The sequence below is a fragment of the Cherax quadricarinatus genome, chromosome 40 (assembly GCF_038502225.1).
Source record: "Cherax quadricarinatus isolate ZL_2023a chromosome 40, ASM3850222v1, whole genome shotgun sequence".
In the NCBI taxonomy this organism is placed as follows: Eukaryota; Metazoa; Arthropoda; class Malacostraca; order Decapoda; family Parastacidae; genus Cherax; species Cherax quadricarinatus.
This window is the reverse complement of record NC_091331.1, coordinates 14,812,933-14,830,585: the sequence shown is the minus strand read 5'-3', so window position 1 is coordinate 14,830,585 and position 17,653 is coordinate 14,812,933.

Genomic DNA, 17,653 nt, shown 5'->3' with positions numbered 1-17,653 from the left:
GTAAAATATACCAATGATGTAAAGACAGAAAGACTGCTTAACTTGAACTTACGAAAACAATCATTTGGTTGAGCGGTAAGTTCCTTTTTAAGGTGGTGTGCATCGTATATGAAGTGATCGATTCTTAGCTCCTGGCCCTGCTTCTTGGCTACTAACGGCCATCTTTATTGATTATTTGCCTCTGTTACCATATCGTGCCAGTTCTTCGGACTACGTATGTTGATTTCTTCCACCTCAGTAGCCCTGAGTACTGTATGATTATTTCCCTTCCAGTCCCTCCACACTAGACTACGTGGGTTCTCACCATTGTTTTCATAAGAGTGTTCATAGTCCATGCCACTTAGTTCCGGTACCAGTTTTGTCGCGTATTTTTTCATCTTCAAGAGTATTTTTTTTATAAGACATTAGGTGAGGACTTCACTGTGTGTTTGTTGTGTATTTCCCCTCGAATGTGTTGTGTTAAGTAAGTAAGTAAGTAAATTTATTCAGGTATACACAAATACAGTTACATAGAATTATCATACATAGCAGCATATGTGTAGAGAACCTAGGATAACCCAAAAAAGTCAGACAGAGTGACTTATTTCCATTGGGGTCCTTTTACCTTATTATTATAATATAAAGGTTATAATATTTTCTTATTATTCTACAATGAAGATAACATCTTATTATCATACTAAAAAGACTATCTACTACACGAGGGTCATTAAGACTATCTACAATACGAGGGTCATTACTAGGGATAAGGTAAAATTTACACGTATTTTAGCTAAAAAATAGAAAATCATTCCCCTCCCTTTCTGTAGCTTCATTCATCAGACACTTTTTGGCAGTCTTCTTGAACTGGTTCATGCTATGACTGGCTTTGGCATGTGCGGGTAGTCTGTTCCATTCCTTTATTGCTGTACAATAAAAGGTGTTTGACGCCTGGCCACTGACTGTGGGTACTACAAAGTTGTGCTCTCTCCCCCTAGTACTATGATTGCTTTGGTTCCCAACCTTGACAAAATTGACAGCAAGATATTCTGGACACTGTTCGTGAGCAATTTTATAAACATGATTTAGCTTCAGTTGTTTTACTCTGTCTTCAACATTCAGCATATCCAACTGCTGTAATTCATCCTGGCCTACATGTTCTCTTGGTCCCAGCCCCAGGATGAATCTTACGATTTTGTTCTGGGTGATTTGCAGTCTTTCAGTTTTTTTGTCAAGGCAGAGTACCATGAAGAGCAAGCGTAATCCATATGGCATTGTATAAGGGTGGCCCGGTGGCCTGGTGGCTAAAGCTCCCGCTTCACAAACGGAGGGCCCGGGTTCGATTCCCGGCGGGTGGAAACATTTCGACACGTTTCCTTACACCTGTTGTCCTGTTCACCTAGCAGCAAATAGGTACCTGGGTATTAGTCGACTGGTGTGGGTCGCATCCTGGGACCCAATGGAAATAAGTTAGACAGTCCTCGATGACGCACTGACTTTCTTGGGTTATCCTGGGTGGCTAACCCTCCGGGGTTAAAAATCCGAACGAAATCTTATCTTATCTTATCTTATCTTAAGGGCTAGACATAGGGTCCTGCGAGCCTCAGTAGGTAGACACTGTGCTTGTCTATACAGGAACTTCAGTCTGGCATTCGCTTTCTTTACTACACTGTTCCCTATCAATTCTCCTGACATGCATGGGTCAAAGGGGATTCCCAGATATTTTACTGATGAAACCAAAGTGATGGACTCCCCATTACACTGAACATTAAAATTATTTACCCTTCTCAGTTTATGTTTCGTTCCAAAGAGAATGGCTTCAGTTTTCCCTAGGTGTAATGATAGTTTGTTGTCTACTAACCATTTGCTGCAGGACTCCAGTTCCAGTGTTAAAACATTAGCAATATCTTGTAGGTCTTTACCTGTCACTAACAGAGCACTGTCATCTGCATACAGTAGGAGTTTGCACTTGACACTGATAGGCATATCATTGACATAACATAAGAATAGTAAGGGACCCAGAATACTACCTTGGGGAACTCCACATGTTATCGGCAGGGGTTCTGATTCCGTTTTGTTGATTTTGACTATTTGTCTCCTGTTGCTAAGGTAGGACTTAAACCAGTCTACAGAACCTATACCGATAGCTTGAAGTTTCTTACATAATATATTGTGGTTGACAGTATCGAAGGCCTTTTGCAGGTCTAAGGTTCCCCCTCGAGTGTGAGTTGTGTTCCCCTTCGAATGTGTGTTCCCCCCCTCGAATGTGTTGTGTTCCCCCTCGAATGTGTTGTGTTCCCCCTCGAGTGTGAGTTGTGTTCCCCCTCGAATGTGTTGTGTTCCCCCTCGAGTGTGTGTTCCCCCCTTCAAATGTGTTGTGTTCCCCCTCGAGTATGAGTTGTGTTCCCCTTCGAATGTGTGTTCCCCCCCTCGAATGTGTTGTGTTCCCCCTCGAATGTGTTGTGTTCCCCCTCGAGTGTGAGTTGTGTTCCCCCTCGAATGTGTTGTGTTCCCCCTCGAGTGTGTGTTCCCCCCTTCGAATGTGTTGTGTTCCCCCTCGAGTGTGAGTTGTGTTCCCCCTCGAATGTGTTGTGTTCCCCCTCGAGTGTGTGTTCCCCCCTTCGAATGTGTTGTGTTCCCCCTCGAGTATGAGTTGTGTTCCCCCTCGAATGTGTTGTGTTCCCCTTCGAATGTGTGTTCCCCCTCGAATGTGTTGTGTTCCCCCTCGAGTGTAAGTTGTGTGTTCCCATTGTGAGTGCTGTGTGTTCCGCAGTGGGTGTTGTGTGTTCCATATTGGGTATTATGTGTTCCACAATGAGCACTGCGTTCCACAATGGGTGTTATGTATTATACAAGTGTGTGATGTTTGTTCCTCAAGGGCATCTGCTGCAAGAGACTCACTACAGTTTAGCCATCTCTAACTGTATCGTCAGATAGTCAAAGTTATGATAGTATAAATGTCCCATGGCTTGGCTGATAGCGCACTCAGCTCACACACTGAGGGTCTGTGGTTCGATCTCCGGCACGGGTTATAACGTTGGGCGTTTCCTGTTGACCCTGTTCACCTAGCAGTAGGTACCTGGGTGTTAGTCAATTGTTGTGAGTGGCATTGCTGTGTAGCCCTTGTGGCTTAGCGCTTGTTTTTTATTATAATAATAATGTGGGTGGCATCCTAGGGGGTGGTAGTATACTAAGATAGGGTTGGGCTTTGAAATGAGCTGAGGTAGGATAACAGCTCTTATCCTGGAAAAGTGATCTGTGTAAAAAAAAACGGAGCTCTCTCTTGCCCTTTCCACGTTCTTAGGCCGAAATACTGATGGAAAAAATGGAAGGCGCGAGTACCATAAGTACGCTAAGAGATGACACAGTAAGTTTAAGGGGCCCAAGATTTTTCAGCAGCCTTTCTTCATACTCAAGGGGGATCACCAACAGGCCCTTGCTGTCGTCAACAGGAAGCTTAATGAATTCCTAAAGTCAGATCCTTCTCAGCCGGGCTGTGATTCGTACGTCGGGCTGTGTGGCCAGCAGTAGCGTCTGATTGATCAAGGGCACTAACAGCTTGATCGATTAAGCCAGCAACCAGGAGACCTGATCTAAGGCCGGGCCGTGGGGGCGGAAGCAACTACAGGTGAACCAGGAGACCTGTTTTGGGACTGGGTTGCAGGGGTGTTTACCCCCACCAGCATCCTTCTATAGTTCCCATGACATGTTGAAAAACGATCATGGGTATTTAATGGGAAAGCAGAGTTAACAAAAATACTTTCTTCAAATAACACTTCTAACACTTCCACTACTATTAACACTGCCACTACTATTAACACTGCCACTACTATTAACACTGCCACTACTATTAACACTGCCACAACTATTAACACTGCCACTATTAACATTGCCACTACTGTTAACACTGCCACTACTGTTAACACTGCCACTACTATTAACACTGCCACTACTATTAACATTGCCACTACTGTTAACACTGCCACTACTGTTAACACTGCCACTACTGTTAACACTGCCACTACTATTAACACTGCCACTACTATTAACACTGCCACTACTATTAACATTGCCACTACTATTAACATTGCCACAACTATTAACACTGCCACTACTATTAACACTGCCACTACTATTAATACTGCCACTACTATTTACACTGCCACTACTATTTGTACTGCCACTATTAACACTGCCACTATTATTAACACTGCCACTACTATTAACACTGCCACTACTATTAACATTGCCACTACTGTTAACACTGCCACTACTGTTAACACTGCCACTACTGTTAACACTGCCACTACTATTAACATTGCCACTACTATTAACATTGCCACTACTATTAACATTGCCACTACTATTAACATTGCCACAACTATTAACACTGCCACTACTATTAACATTGCCACTACTATTAATACTGCCACTACTATTTACACTGCCACTACTATTTGTACTGCCACTATTAACACTGCCACTATTATTAATACTGCCACTACTATTAACACTGCCGCTACTATTAACACTGCCACTACTATTAACATTGCCACTACTATTAACATTACCACTACTATTAACATTGCCACAAGTATTAACACTGCCACTACTATTAACACTGCCACTACTATTAATACTGCCACTACTATTAACACTGCCACTACTATTTGTACTGCCACTATTAACACTGCCACTATTATTAACACTGCCACTACTATTAACACTGCCACTACTATTAACATTACCACTACTGTTAACACTGCCACTACTGTTGACACTGCCACTACTGTTAACACTGCCACTACTATTAACACTGCCACTACTATTAACATTGCCACAACTATTAACACTGCCACTACTATTAACACTGCCACTACTATTAACATTGCCACTACTATTAACATTGCCACAACTATTAACACTGCCACTACTATTAACATTGCCACTACTATTAATACTGCCACTACTATTTACACTGCCACTACTATTTGTACTGCCACTATTAACACTGCCACTATTATTAATACTGCCACTACTATTAACACTGCCACTACTATTAACACTGCCACTATTATTAATACTGCCACTACTATTAATACTGCCACCACTATTAATACTGCCACCACTATTAATACTGCCACTATTATTAACACTGCCACTACTATTAACACTGCCACTACTATTGACACTGCCACTACTGTTAACCCTGCCACTACTATTAACACTGCCATTGCTATTTACACTGCCACTACTATTTATGCTGCCACTGCTATTAACACTGCAACTATTATTAACACTGCCACTACTATTAACACTGCCACTACTATTTACACTGCCACTACTATTTATGCTGCCACTGCTATTAACACTGCAACTATTATTAACACTGCCTCTATCAACACACTACTATTAATACTGCCACTACTATTTATACTGCCACTAATATTAACACTGCAACTATTATTAACACTACCACTACTATTAACACTGCCACTACTATTAATACTGCCACTACTATTTATACTGCCACTACTATTAATACTGTCACTACTATTTATACTGCCACTACTATTAACACTGTCACTACTATTAACACTGCAACTATTATTAACACTGCCACTACTATTACTTATGCTTCCATTTGTTTTATGTCCAGGATGACCCGTGCACAACCAGTCATCCAGTGAGCATTTCTTTAACTTATGTCAGGTTTCTACTGAGCACAGACAGTCTCTGTATATTATCTAATACTTGCAAAATGCTTGTCCAGCTGGTTATTAAATAACTGCAATGCTTTTTTTCGATTGGATATTCAGTAGGCAGCCTATTCCTAAGATTAATAACTGCTCACAAAAAATATTTACATTTATGTTGCATCTCTTGCTTCCAGAATTCGAATTATTGTTTCTCGCTATTGACTCACTTTGAGTATATCTATTTGGTTATATAAATAAAAATTTAGATGAGCGTTTTTGGTTTGTTTACTTAGTGGGAGTGAGACTACAGCTTACTAAGTAAGTCAGTTGGAAATTTTATTTAGGCACAGGTACACTTAAATACAGTTATCATATATAGTGTAACTTACCTAGGATAACCAAAAGAAAAAGTCAGACAAAGTGACTTGAACTTAGTTGGGATATTTCAAACTTCACTGACAGTGACGTCATATATGGCACTATTTCTTCTGCGCATACGCAGAACATTCAAATGCTTCGAGGCTGCGGCCATCATCTTGCGTAATAAACACCAGACTTTTATGGAAGCCTTTATCCTTCTCCCCTTCAAGAGCTCGTCACGCCCGGCTAGATACTCAGGAAACCCCGGAGAGAACAGGGAGGGAAAGTGTATAAGAGGGAGGAGGGAAGGTGTCTCAGAGAGAAGGAAGATCTCCCAGAGAAAAGGTCTCTCAAGAGGGAAGGAAGGAATATCTCTCAGAAGGAGAGATGTAGTCTCAGAGGAAGGGAGGGGTCTCTCTGAGGGAGGGAAGAAGTCTTAAGGAGGGAAATTGGGCAAGATGGAAGGAAGATGTCTGAGGGAGGGAAAGTATATAAGAAGGAAAGATGTATCAGGAATAGAGGTATATCAGGGGAAGGGAAGGTAAGGATTTTGCCGCATTCTCGCTCCCTGAACCGCATTCACTGACGTGCCCCCGTGTTTCCCCTTCCTCGCCCCCTCTCCTTTCCGTGTCTTCCCTCTCTTTCCCCTCCCCTTGTCCTTGCACCTCCCCTCCCCGGTGCTGTCTCTCCTTCCCCTTCACCCGAAACATCCGAGTCTCAAACCTGTGTGGCTAATGTTTCTGTATGGTACAAGCCTCTGTATGGTATCTGTTTATGTATAGCACCTGCTTCTGTACCAGTACAACCGGTTTTCTTCCCATTTCCTCAGGCACTGTGTGACCCCTGTGAGCTTAGCGCTTCTTGTGAATAGTAGACAAGAAAATCCTTATATTCCACAGAATAATAAAAAAGATCCGAAGTGGACCCTTTACAGGGAGGTTCCTTGATGCCGGTCTACCTGGAGGGTATTCCGGGGATCAACGCCCCCGCGGCCCGGTCCATGATCAGGCCTCCTGAGGAGAAGCTCTTGATAAAAGTAATTGCACCTGACCTTCTCTTAGACTGACCTTTATTGTTTCCCATCCCCTACGTATTTACAGCATAACTTAATTTTAAATGATATATATATATATATATATATATATATATATATATATATATATATATATATATATATATATATATATATATATATATATCGCAATGAAAATATTAGGGAAGGGAAACACCTGTACGCTGTCCTGCACTGCAACACACATCTTGCGCCTAGTTGTTCAGAAGATGTGCCTTAATACACGAAAGTTCTCACCTATTTCCTGTTTTGCTACTTTTTAATGTCTTTTTTTTGTGTGTGTAGTTATGCGGGTTACAGTGATTCTTTCGCACATGTGGGCATCTGTATGAGATATATGCAGTAAGAAAGTTGATGGTCGTGCCCAGATTCCGGAGTATACCCAGGGGAAGCAAGACAGGGTTGAATATCAACAACACAGTCTTTGTACTCCAGACGGCAGCTACTACTTGGACTGTTTTTGTATAACATATACTGTATAACATGCACTGTATAACATATACTGTATAACATGCACTGTATAACATATACTGTATAACATGCACTGTATAACATATACTGTATAACATATACTGTATAACATATACTGTATAACATGCACTGTATAACATATACTGTATACCATATACTGTATAACATGCACTGTATAACATATACTGTATAACATATACTGTATAACATGCACTGTATAACATATACTGTATAACTTGCACTGTATAACATACATTGTATAACATATACTGTATAACATACACTGTATAACATGCACTGTATAACATATACTGTATAACATATACTGTATAACATACACTGTATAACATGCACTTTATAACATATACTGTATAACATATACTGTATAACATACACTGTATAACATACACTGTATAACATACACTGTATAACATACACTGTATAACATACACTGTATAACATATACTGTATAACATACACTGTATAACATACACTGTATAACATGCACTGTATAACATATACTGTATAACATACACTGTATAACATACACTGTATAACATACACTGTATAACATACACTGTATAACATACACTGTATAACATACACTGTATAACATATACTGTATAACATACACTGTATAACATACACTGTATAACATGCACTGTATAACATACACTGTATAATATACACTGTATAACATACACTGTATAACATACACTGTATAACATATACTGTATAACATACACTGTATAACATACACTGTATAACATACACTGTATAACATACACTGTATAACATGCACTGTATAACATACACTGTATAACATATACTGTATAACATGCACTGTATAACATACACTGTATAACATACACTGTATAACATACACTGTATAACATACACTGTATAACATAAACTGTATAACATACACTGTATAACATACACTGTATAACATACACTGTATAACATACACTGTATAACATGCACTGTATAACATACACTGTATAACATACACTGTATAACATACACTGTATAACATACACTGTATAACATACACTGTATAACAAGGCGGTGCTGACTTTGGTAGCAAGGCCACACGCAGAAAGTTTTTATTCTCAAGTATTGATAAAGCTCAGTCCTGGGCGAAACGTCGTGTAAAATAAGGTGGTGCTGCGCATTGTCTCTCTATTAATATACATATCAAGGAGCCCCCTCTTCCCTGATGGTGTTGAAGGGCTTTTGATCCAAGGAAAATGAGATTCCCTCTCTCTTTAATCTGATTAAACCGAATTTCCATTCTCACTTGGTTTAGCTCTTCCCATTACTATTACTACTACTACTACTACTACTACTACTACTACTACTACTACTACTACTACTACTACTGCTGCTGCTGCTGCTGCTGCTGCTACTACTACTACTACTACTACTACTACTACTACTACTACTACTACTACTGATAATAATAATAATAATAATAATAATAATAATAATAATAATAATAATAATTAATATATTATTATTATTATTATTATTATTATTATTATTATTATTATTATTATTAAGTTAAGGTTAGGGTGTGGCTAGGCACCATCGCTGTGTTTCTTAACATTCTTAATCGATAAATACCTTCGCGGAACGAACACTTCTAGGAACGTTTTGTGGTCAGGCTTGGCTATCCTGCTGAAATATCCTTATATCTCGCTAACAGTATTGTCATCGTGACAGATGGTAATGTCGTCGTGACAGATGGCAACGTCATTGTGATAGATGGTAATGTCATCGTGACAGATGGTAATGTCTATGTGCCAGATGGTAATATCACTGTGAGAGATGGTAACGTCATTGTGAGAAATGGTAACTCATCGTGACAGATGGTAACATCATCGTGACAGATAGTAATGCCATCGTGACAGATGGTAATGCCATCGTGACAGATGGTAATATCACTGTGACAAATGGTAACGTCACCGTGACAAATGGTAACGTCATCGTGACAGATGGTAATGTCATCGTGACAGATGGTAATGTCATCATGACAAATAGTAATGCCATCGTGACAGATGGTAATATCCCTGTGACAAATGATAACGTCATCGTCACAAATGGTAACGTCACCGTGACAAATGGTAACGTCACCGTGACAAATGGTAACGTCATCGTGACAAATGGTAATGTCATCGTGACAGACGGTAACGTCATCGTGACAGATGGTAACGTCATCGTGACAGATGGCAATGTCATCGTGACAGACGGTAACGTCATCGTGACAGATGGTAACGTCATCGTGACAGATGGTAACGTCATCGTGACAAATGGTAACGTCATCGTGAGAGATGGCAATGTCATCGTGACAGACGGTAACGTCATCGTGACAGATGTTAACGTCATCGTGACAGATGGTAACGTCATCGTGACAAATGGTAACGTCATCGTGAGAGATGGCAATGTCATCGTGACAGACGGTAACGTCATCGTGACAGACGGTAACGTCATCGTGACAAATGGTAACGTCATCGTGACAGATGGCAATGTCATCGTGACAGACGGTAACGTCATCGTGACAGATGGTAGTGTCATTGGTAAAACAACGCCATCGCAACAGATGGCGAGAGGCCACATAATAAACCAAACTAGAGATAACTACAAGAAATAGCCAGATCAGCATTAACACGAACAACATTACATTTCCAGGATTTCCATCACTTAAAACAAAGCCACCAGTGCCTAAGTAATACCATTGCCTGTATCCAGGATTTGTTTCAATGGGATTATAAACCTTGGAAAATTGATAACCCCGGATATCCCAGAAAAGCCAGTGTCCCTTATTTCTATTGCAATCTTAAACTCACTTCTCAGGATGCAAAGACATAAATAAATAAATAAATAAATAAATAAATAAATGCGAACCACAACAACAGACTAACTACTAGTATCTATATAGTACTAGGTGAACAGTGGCAGAAGGTGTTAGGAGAGCTGCCCATACGTCCAACTCCTCGCCCAGGATTTATCCCGGGTCTTTCTGTTGTGAGCTGGACGTGCTAACGCTGTTTCATAAGTTAAACGCTTCGTGATATATTAGTGTTACTTTTTACATTATGTCCTCTATGTTTTATCGTTGTTTTCTATATTATTGACACTACATATGTTACATTATCAAGTTATCGACTTTAAGTAATTGCCTATACTCTGTTTTTAACCTGTCCATATTAATGTCACATTAAATCCCTCGGCTCAGGAAGCACAGGCACCCGACGCTGTGTTGGAGATAATGTTAATGTTAGCGCTAGTGTCAGTGGTGTTAATGTTAGCTCTAGTGTTGGTAATGCTAATGTTAACGCTAGTGTTGGTGATGCTAATGTTAGCGCTAGTGTTGGTGATGCTAATGTTAGCACTAGTGTTGGTGATGCTAATGTTAACGCTAGTGTTGGTGATGTTAATGTGAACGCTAGTGTTGGTGATGTTAATATTAACGCTAGTGTTGGTGATGCTAATGTTAGCGCTAGTGTTGGTGATGCTATTGTTAACGCTAGTGTTGGTGGTGTAATGTTAACGCTAGTGTTGGTGATGTTAATATAAACGCTAGTGTTGGTGGTGTTAATGTTAACGCTAGTGTTGGTGATGCTAATATTAACGCTAATGCTGGGAAGACACTGGTTAGTTTTAATGGAAGAAGTTCATATGTTGATCTTTGAAGATAACACAGTCGTGTTGGCCTAGACAAGCAGGAGACTTCGCATCTACTTCAATACATGTAATAATCACTTAATCTTAGCTGCCTTAGCTCAAGTTACTTTGGAGATTAATAAAAGCACCAAAAAAAAAATCACGTCGACGTTGCCTAAATCACTGATAATCTCCATACAAACATCTAGGAATGCGATAATCCCTAACACAAACTTCTAAGAATGTGATAATCCTCCATACAGACATCTAGGAATGAGATAATCCCTATACAAACATATAGGAATGAGATAATTCCTATACAAACATCTAGGAATGCGTCTCTCGTCAGGAAGGTAAAATCTGGACTTTGCAAAACAGTAGGTCTTCCGGACAACTTGGACCAACACCATTAAAACCCCAACAGAGTATGTTTATCCTCAACCATCTGTTGTTATTATTATTACATTCATGGGAGAGAGCTAAACTGGCATGGCTGACACAGCGCTGGGGCAATGGTAGGCATTCAGGTTCTCTCTAAGAAGGGAAACATAGGTCCAGTTCCTTAGATCAAAAGCCCCTCGTTGGCAATGAAGGCGGTCCCCATCGAACCTCCATCTCTTGCCTAGCATAATCCATACAATGACCCTGGGTGCGGCTCATCAAGGCACCTCGTGCACGGCAAATTAATTCGTAATAAGTTCAGGAGTTGAATACAGCTACCCAAGGATATGCACCTTAAAGTGTTCTATACAGCTGTAGTTTCAGGGAGCTTGAGGTGCGTTTGCCTTTCATCAAGAGTACCACCGCTAAGAGTAAACCGGAGATCTTGGTTCGGGTAGTGACGCACTCACCGTACATACTGAGTGTCCGTGGTTCGATCCCCGGCACGGGTGGAAACGTTGGGCATGTTTCCTTATACCTGCTGCTCCTGTTCACCTAACAGTAACTAGGTACCTGGGTGTTAGTCGACTGTCGTGAGTGGCATCCCAGGGTGTGGTAGTATTCCTAAGATAGGGCAGGGCTTTGAAATGCGCTGAGATAGGATAGCAGCCCTTAGCCTGTAAAACTGATTTGTGTAAAAAAAAATCTTTGCATAACACCAATTTGCAGGTGACACAAACTCTTGCTACGCATTCTAATACACTGAGGATTTTAAGAACAGTAGATACACGAAATGGCTGTATAAGGCTGTATACATCAGGCGTGACAAGGATAAGGAATGGCATCTTACACTCCTGTTGTCAGTGGACGGAGTCGGTCTCTTGGAACTCTTGATGCGCACAAACACACGTTGGATGACAGATGGCACAATATTGATGACTGGTAGGAGTTTTATAGATCAACTACAACATAATGGCCACCTAAACGTGGAAATCCAGAAGTAATAAAAAGCAAACAAATATAATAAGTTGGTGTGAGTGTGGACAAAGGCAATCAGTGGGCCGCATACATCAAGCCTGTCCAAAAAATGAACAGAGCTGAAAAACATGATTAAGTTATGGATGCCTTTGTTAACAACTACACAACGAAGAACTGCAAAGCACTTAAGAACCATCACATAACAATAACGAGAAACCGAAATTCGCAGTCTACGATTCTCTTAATGCAAAAATTTGTAGCAATGCAAATATCACAAGCACTAGGCATCAATTTAAGCATCAATCAGAATATAATACAGGACAGATCAGAAAGTAGGCAGCAAACTAGGTAAACCAACAGAGATATAGCTGAAGATGTTCAAGCAGACACTCGTCTTGCACAAATGGGAAAAAAACAACAGTCTACACTTCCTGAAGAAGTGATAATAGGTGCCATTGTCAACATAATGAGAGGTTTCATGTGTGCATGTTCATTTAACATCCTCAAAGAGAATTTGTACTAAAAATACAAAAACATTATGATGTTTATTATCAAGACCTTGGAAAGTTCATCGGCCGCGTGGAGAATGCACAATCAGGGTGCTGCCTAGCTTCGCTGAGTCATTTGATCCCGGATGGTCCTGGGGTTGGTGGCAAGCCTCCCTACAGATAGCCCCGGAAGTGTCTAACTGCGAGAAAAATTGAACCAAGTGCATGGCACTGGTGTCAGTACCAAGGTTAACAGTAATGTTGGTGGGGTTGGTAGTTTGTACACTAATGAGTTTCCCAGCCTGGTAGTGTTCTTGCCCTTCATCTATTAGTGTATATTTTCTGTGTTTACTCTGGTGCAGCACAGCTTTCATTTATTTATGTCAAGGGCTAAATGCGTGTGGGTCATTCGGCACAATGTGTGGCGAAGGCTCGATCCTCCGTCCGAAAAACTCGAGAGAGAAAAGCTATCTATTGGAGATAAATAGTATAAAATACCGACACGATGGAAAATATACACAAATGCAATATAATGCGATCCTTTACTACGTTTCGCTCACACAGTATGCTTTATCAAGTCTCAAACAAATCTGCTTGTGACTTCATAAAGCCCACTTCGTGAGCATTATACTGGGTATGTGTTTATTTTTTCCGAAGCTACCTAGTAGTACGCAGCTGTGAAAAAGTGCAAAAGAAGCTTAGGAAGATGTTGAGATTAGGAAGTAGTTCACAAAAGTGGATAAATGATAGTAGAAGAGTCAACGAGCCGACGACTACAACTTTTATAAATGTTTCGCTCTCTGAGCAAGACGTTATTATAGTAAAGTGAAGTAATGAAGAAAGAGATGGTAGAAATAATAATAATAATAATAATAATAATAATAATAATAATAATAATAATAATAATAATAATAATAGTTGTAAATTATTACTATTATGTGAGTAAATTACCTGGCTACTCCCTACCACTCTCGCAAAACGCAAGACCTGACATTAAATTACTAATTACAATATTAAACATTAATACCATTAAGAGTAAATTATAAAATAATGTGGACTGTATATTAGGCTTGCTGGGTACACAAAAGAAACTGGTATTAACACTTTCCATTTAATTACTGGAAGACATTGCTGATGAAACACACCCTAACCTTACCGTAGCAGCTAGAATTTACGATGGCCAACCCAAAAACTACTGTACGTTATGGGTAAGCATCACTTAGCTGAGGTGTGCTCCTGGAAGAATTGGTGTCCTTTATTTTTCCGTCCTGGTTGTTGAATTGTAAGGCTTTTCCGATATACGCCAACTGACCATCGAGAACGCCTGATTACATTGCACAATTCAGTCCAGTGTTCACACATTAATTCAATATGGCGTCTCTCGAGCTGTTCTACATCCCGCCACTCGAAATTTCTCTAAAGGGTCATATCAGCATCATATTTTATTACACAATTATTATATTATTCATTTATATGTTCTACATTTAGGAAATTATATAAAAAAATTCCACAGTAATAATAATAAACATGGAAGAGTCTTAAGCAGTAATCCTTAGTTAATAAAATATTTTTTATATTACATATCAACGGGGAAGCGCTAAACTCATAGGGCCATACATAGCTCTGGAATTGGGAGGTAATCAGGCTCAATTCAAGTAAGGGGAGGATAGCTCCCATTCCTTGGATCAACATCTTCCCCAACTGAAGTATTCACCCTTTTGAAGGGTGAATATTTCAGTTGCCTGAGGAACATTAACTAGAACAGAAAAAAAATCAGTCTCCAGGGGTAATATTTTTATTTTTTTTTTCACGAGAAATGTTTTCCCTTCAAAGGGGAGGGGAAGTTACCCTGATGCTGGTGAAGGGCTCTTGATTCAAGAAATTGGAGCAACCTTACCCTTTCTCAGATCAAGTTTAATAGCCTATTTCCCAGGCACTGTATGACCCCCTACTTTCCCCATGCATATTTAATAAGGTAGATGCAGATATGTACATGAATGGTATACCATACCCACAAGATAAAGAATTTATAAAGTCACTGGATGGTGAAGCGTCTACAAATAAAGATACCCAGGTGCTGCACTTGTGTCTGATTCTTCATAGATGCAGAGATTACTACAAGCAGTGGAGGGAAAGTTATAGAACTGTTGTGGAGGATTTATCAGACGATCTGGCAATGTGGAACTGTACCTCATGGCTGGCACAGATCGTGAATGTAAGGATTACACGGGCATTAGTTTCTTGAATGCTGGTTATAAAGTGTTTCTCCAAATATTGACTTCAAACACAGGAAAAAATAACTGAAATAATGGATTTCGTGGTTTTTGTAACGTGATAGCTGGTGAAGGCATGTAAGAGTGTTGGGGCTCAGAGTTTAGGGATCTGGTGGAAACATTGAGTAGTGAAAATAAAGTGATTGCGGTGGGCGTTGAACATGTCTGCAACGAGAGTATTGTTGTCAAGTGTAGTTAACATCTTGTATGAAGAGAGATGTAATAGTTCATGACATACAAGATCAGCAGATTTAACACACAAATAAAGAAGTACATAATTGTGTGGCTCCCACAAACTTGCTCTCTAAACTTGTAAGGAAAAAAACTGTGTTACGATGATATAGCCATGTTCAACGAATAAGTAACGAAACAGCAACTAAAGAAGTATAGTGATATACGAGCGAGGCTCAAGCATTAGTAGTCATTAACGCAGTGAACCATTGAGCCGGTCATCACATGATCAAAACCTCTGACAGCTAATTTTCCCCTGACAAATATATTACCAACAATAACAAGGCATATATTATGTATATTTGAGTAATAGTGGCACGCATGAACGACGCTAGACAAGACGGAGAGGCAGCAGTTTGTTAGGAGGGAATGGCTGACTTTAAAATGATTTTAACGACAATTCACTCTGAATACTTGACACAATAATAATAATATAATCATGGGGGAGCGCTAAATCCGTAGGATTATACAGCGCATGAGGGGGGGGGGGATGGAAGGCATTCAGGCTCAATTCAGGGAACCGGAGCACAGATCCAATTCCCTAGATCAAGAGCCCCTCATCAGCGTCAAGGAACCTCCCTTGAGGGGAATATTTGACACAGAGTTCTGTAAAAGGTGGTAATATTGCTGTGGGTGAGTTACCATTGTTGTGTTACCAATGTGTGAGGCTCTGCCAGATGCTGGGCGTCACTCCTGTATCTTTCACTCTTCTATATCTTTGTGTGAGAATTTTGTTTACGTGCTTCTGTATTTGTCCGAGTGTGTTTCTCTGTTTCTGCATCATCATTTCTTATCTATCATAACTTATTTATCATTTTTTTGTAAATCATCGTCATCATCATCATTATTTTTATTCATCATCATCACCAATCACAATTTTCCATAAGTTTCATCACTATTATCACCATAATCGTAAACACCATTCTCAGTCAGCCATCTTCCTCATTATAATGTTTATAATCATTATTATTCCTAGTGAAGACAAGTATCATGGCGGACAAAACAGTGAAACGGGAGCCTTGTCACTGAGGGATTTTTCTCATCACCGTTTATGTTGTTGATATTGTCACTGACGCTCCCTCCGTCTCTCCTTTACTCATTCCCTCCCTCTCTTCTTCCGTCTGTCTGTCTAGGTCCTCATTTAATTAAGGAATAATGAGTTTGCGTGTGTTCACTCACGTTGTGTACGCACTTGTGGGCGTGGGGAATGGAGCTCCAGTTCCTGGACCCCTGCAACTCACCCATTAGAACCAGCTGTTACATTGCCGACAGTAGTCAAGAAAAAAAAACATACAGGTAAGTAAGTTTATTTAGGCGCAGGCACACGTAAGTACAATTATCATAATGTAAATTACTTAGGAAACCGAAAAAAGTCAGACAAAGTGACTTATTTCCATTGGAGTCCTTGGCAAAACAAGCTTTTATTCAAATTGAAGAAGCTCTACGCAGAGCGAAATGTTGCTACAGCAAGAGCGTTTACTGCATCCTGTGTCTTCTCTGTACCATCTTACCCAATGACTGCTCAGTGTGAGGTGTCTGAAGCACCTTTCTCAGTCTCGTATTTACTTATGAACTTATGACTGGAGTTAACCTCCTCTACCTCCTCCACTATTTCATTCCATTTTTCTTTCACTAATTCCTTCGTTCTGTCCTTCCTCGTTCTGGTCCCTTCCCCTTTCAGTCTCCGTCTATCTATTTAATTCATAAGCATCTTACACGTTATTACCATGTCCGTCCTCCTCTTCCTGGTACAAGGCGATTGGCTTGACTTGTCATGAAATGTTCCACGATTAGCGGACGGAGGATAGAGCCTCCACCACTTGTTGGGCTGAATGATCTACACGGGTTTAGTGCGTCGTAAAATGCAATACAATGCGTCCTTCGTATATGCACTATTGAGACATGCAATTAACTTTTTTTCTTAGCCATTCGTATTCAATATCCAGTCGTTTCTTATCCTTGATCCAGTCTCATCCTGGTCATATTTACACGAACAACACTAAGCTCGTTGTGTCCAAATTTCCTTATTAAGTTTATATAATTTTGTTGAAGTTTAGT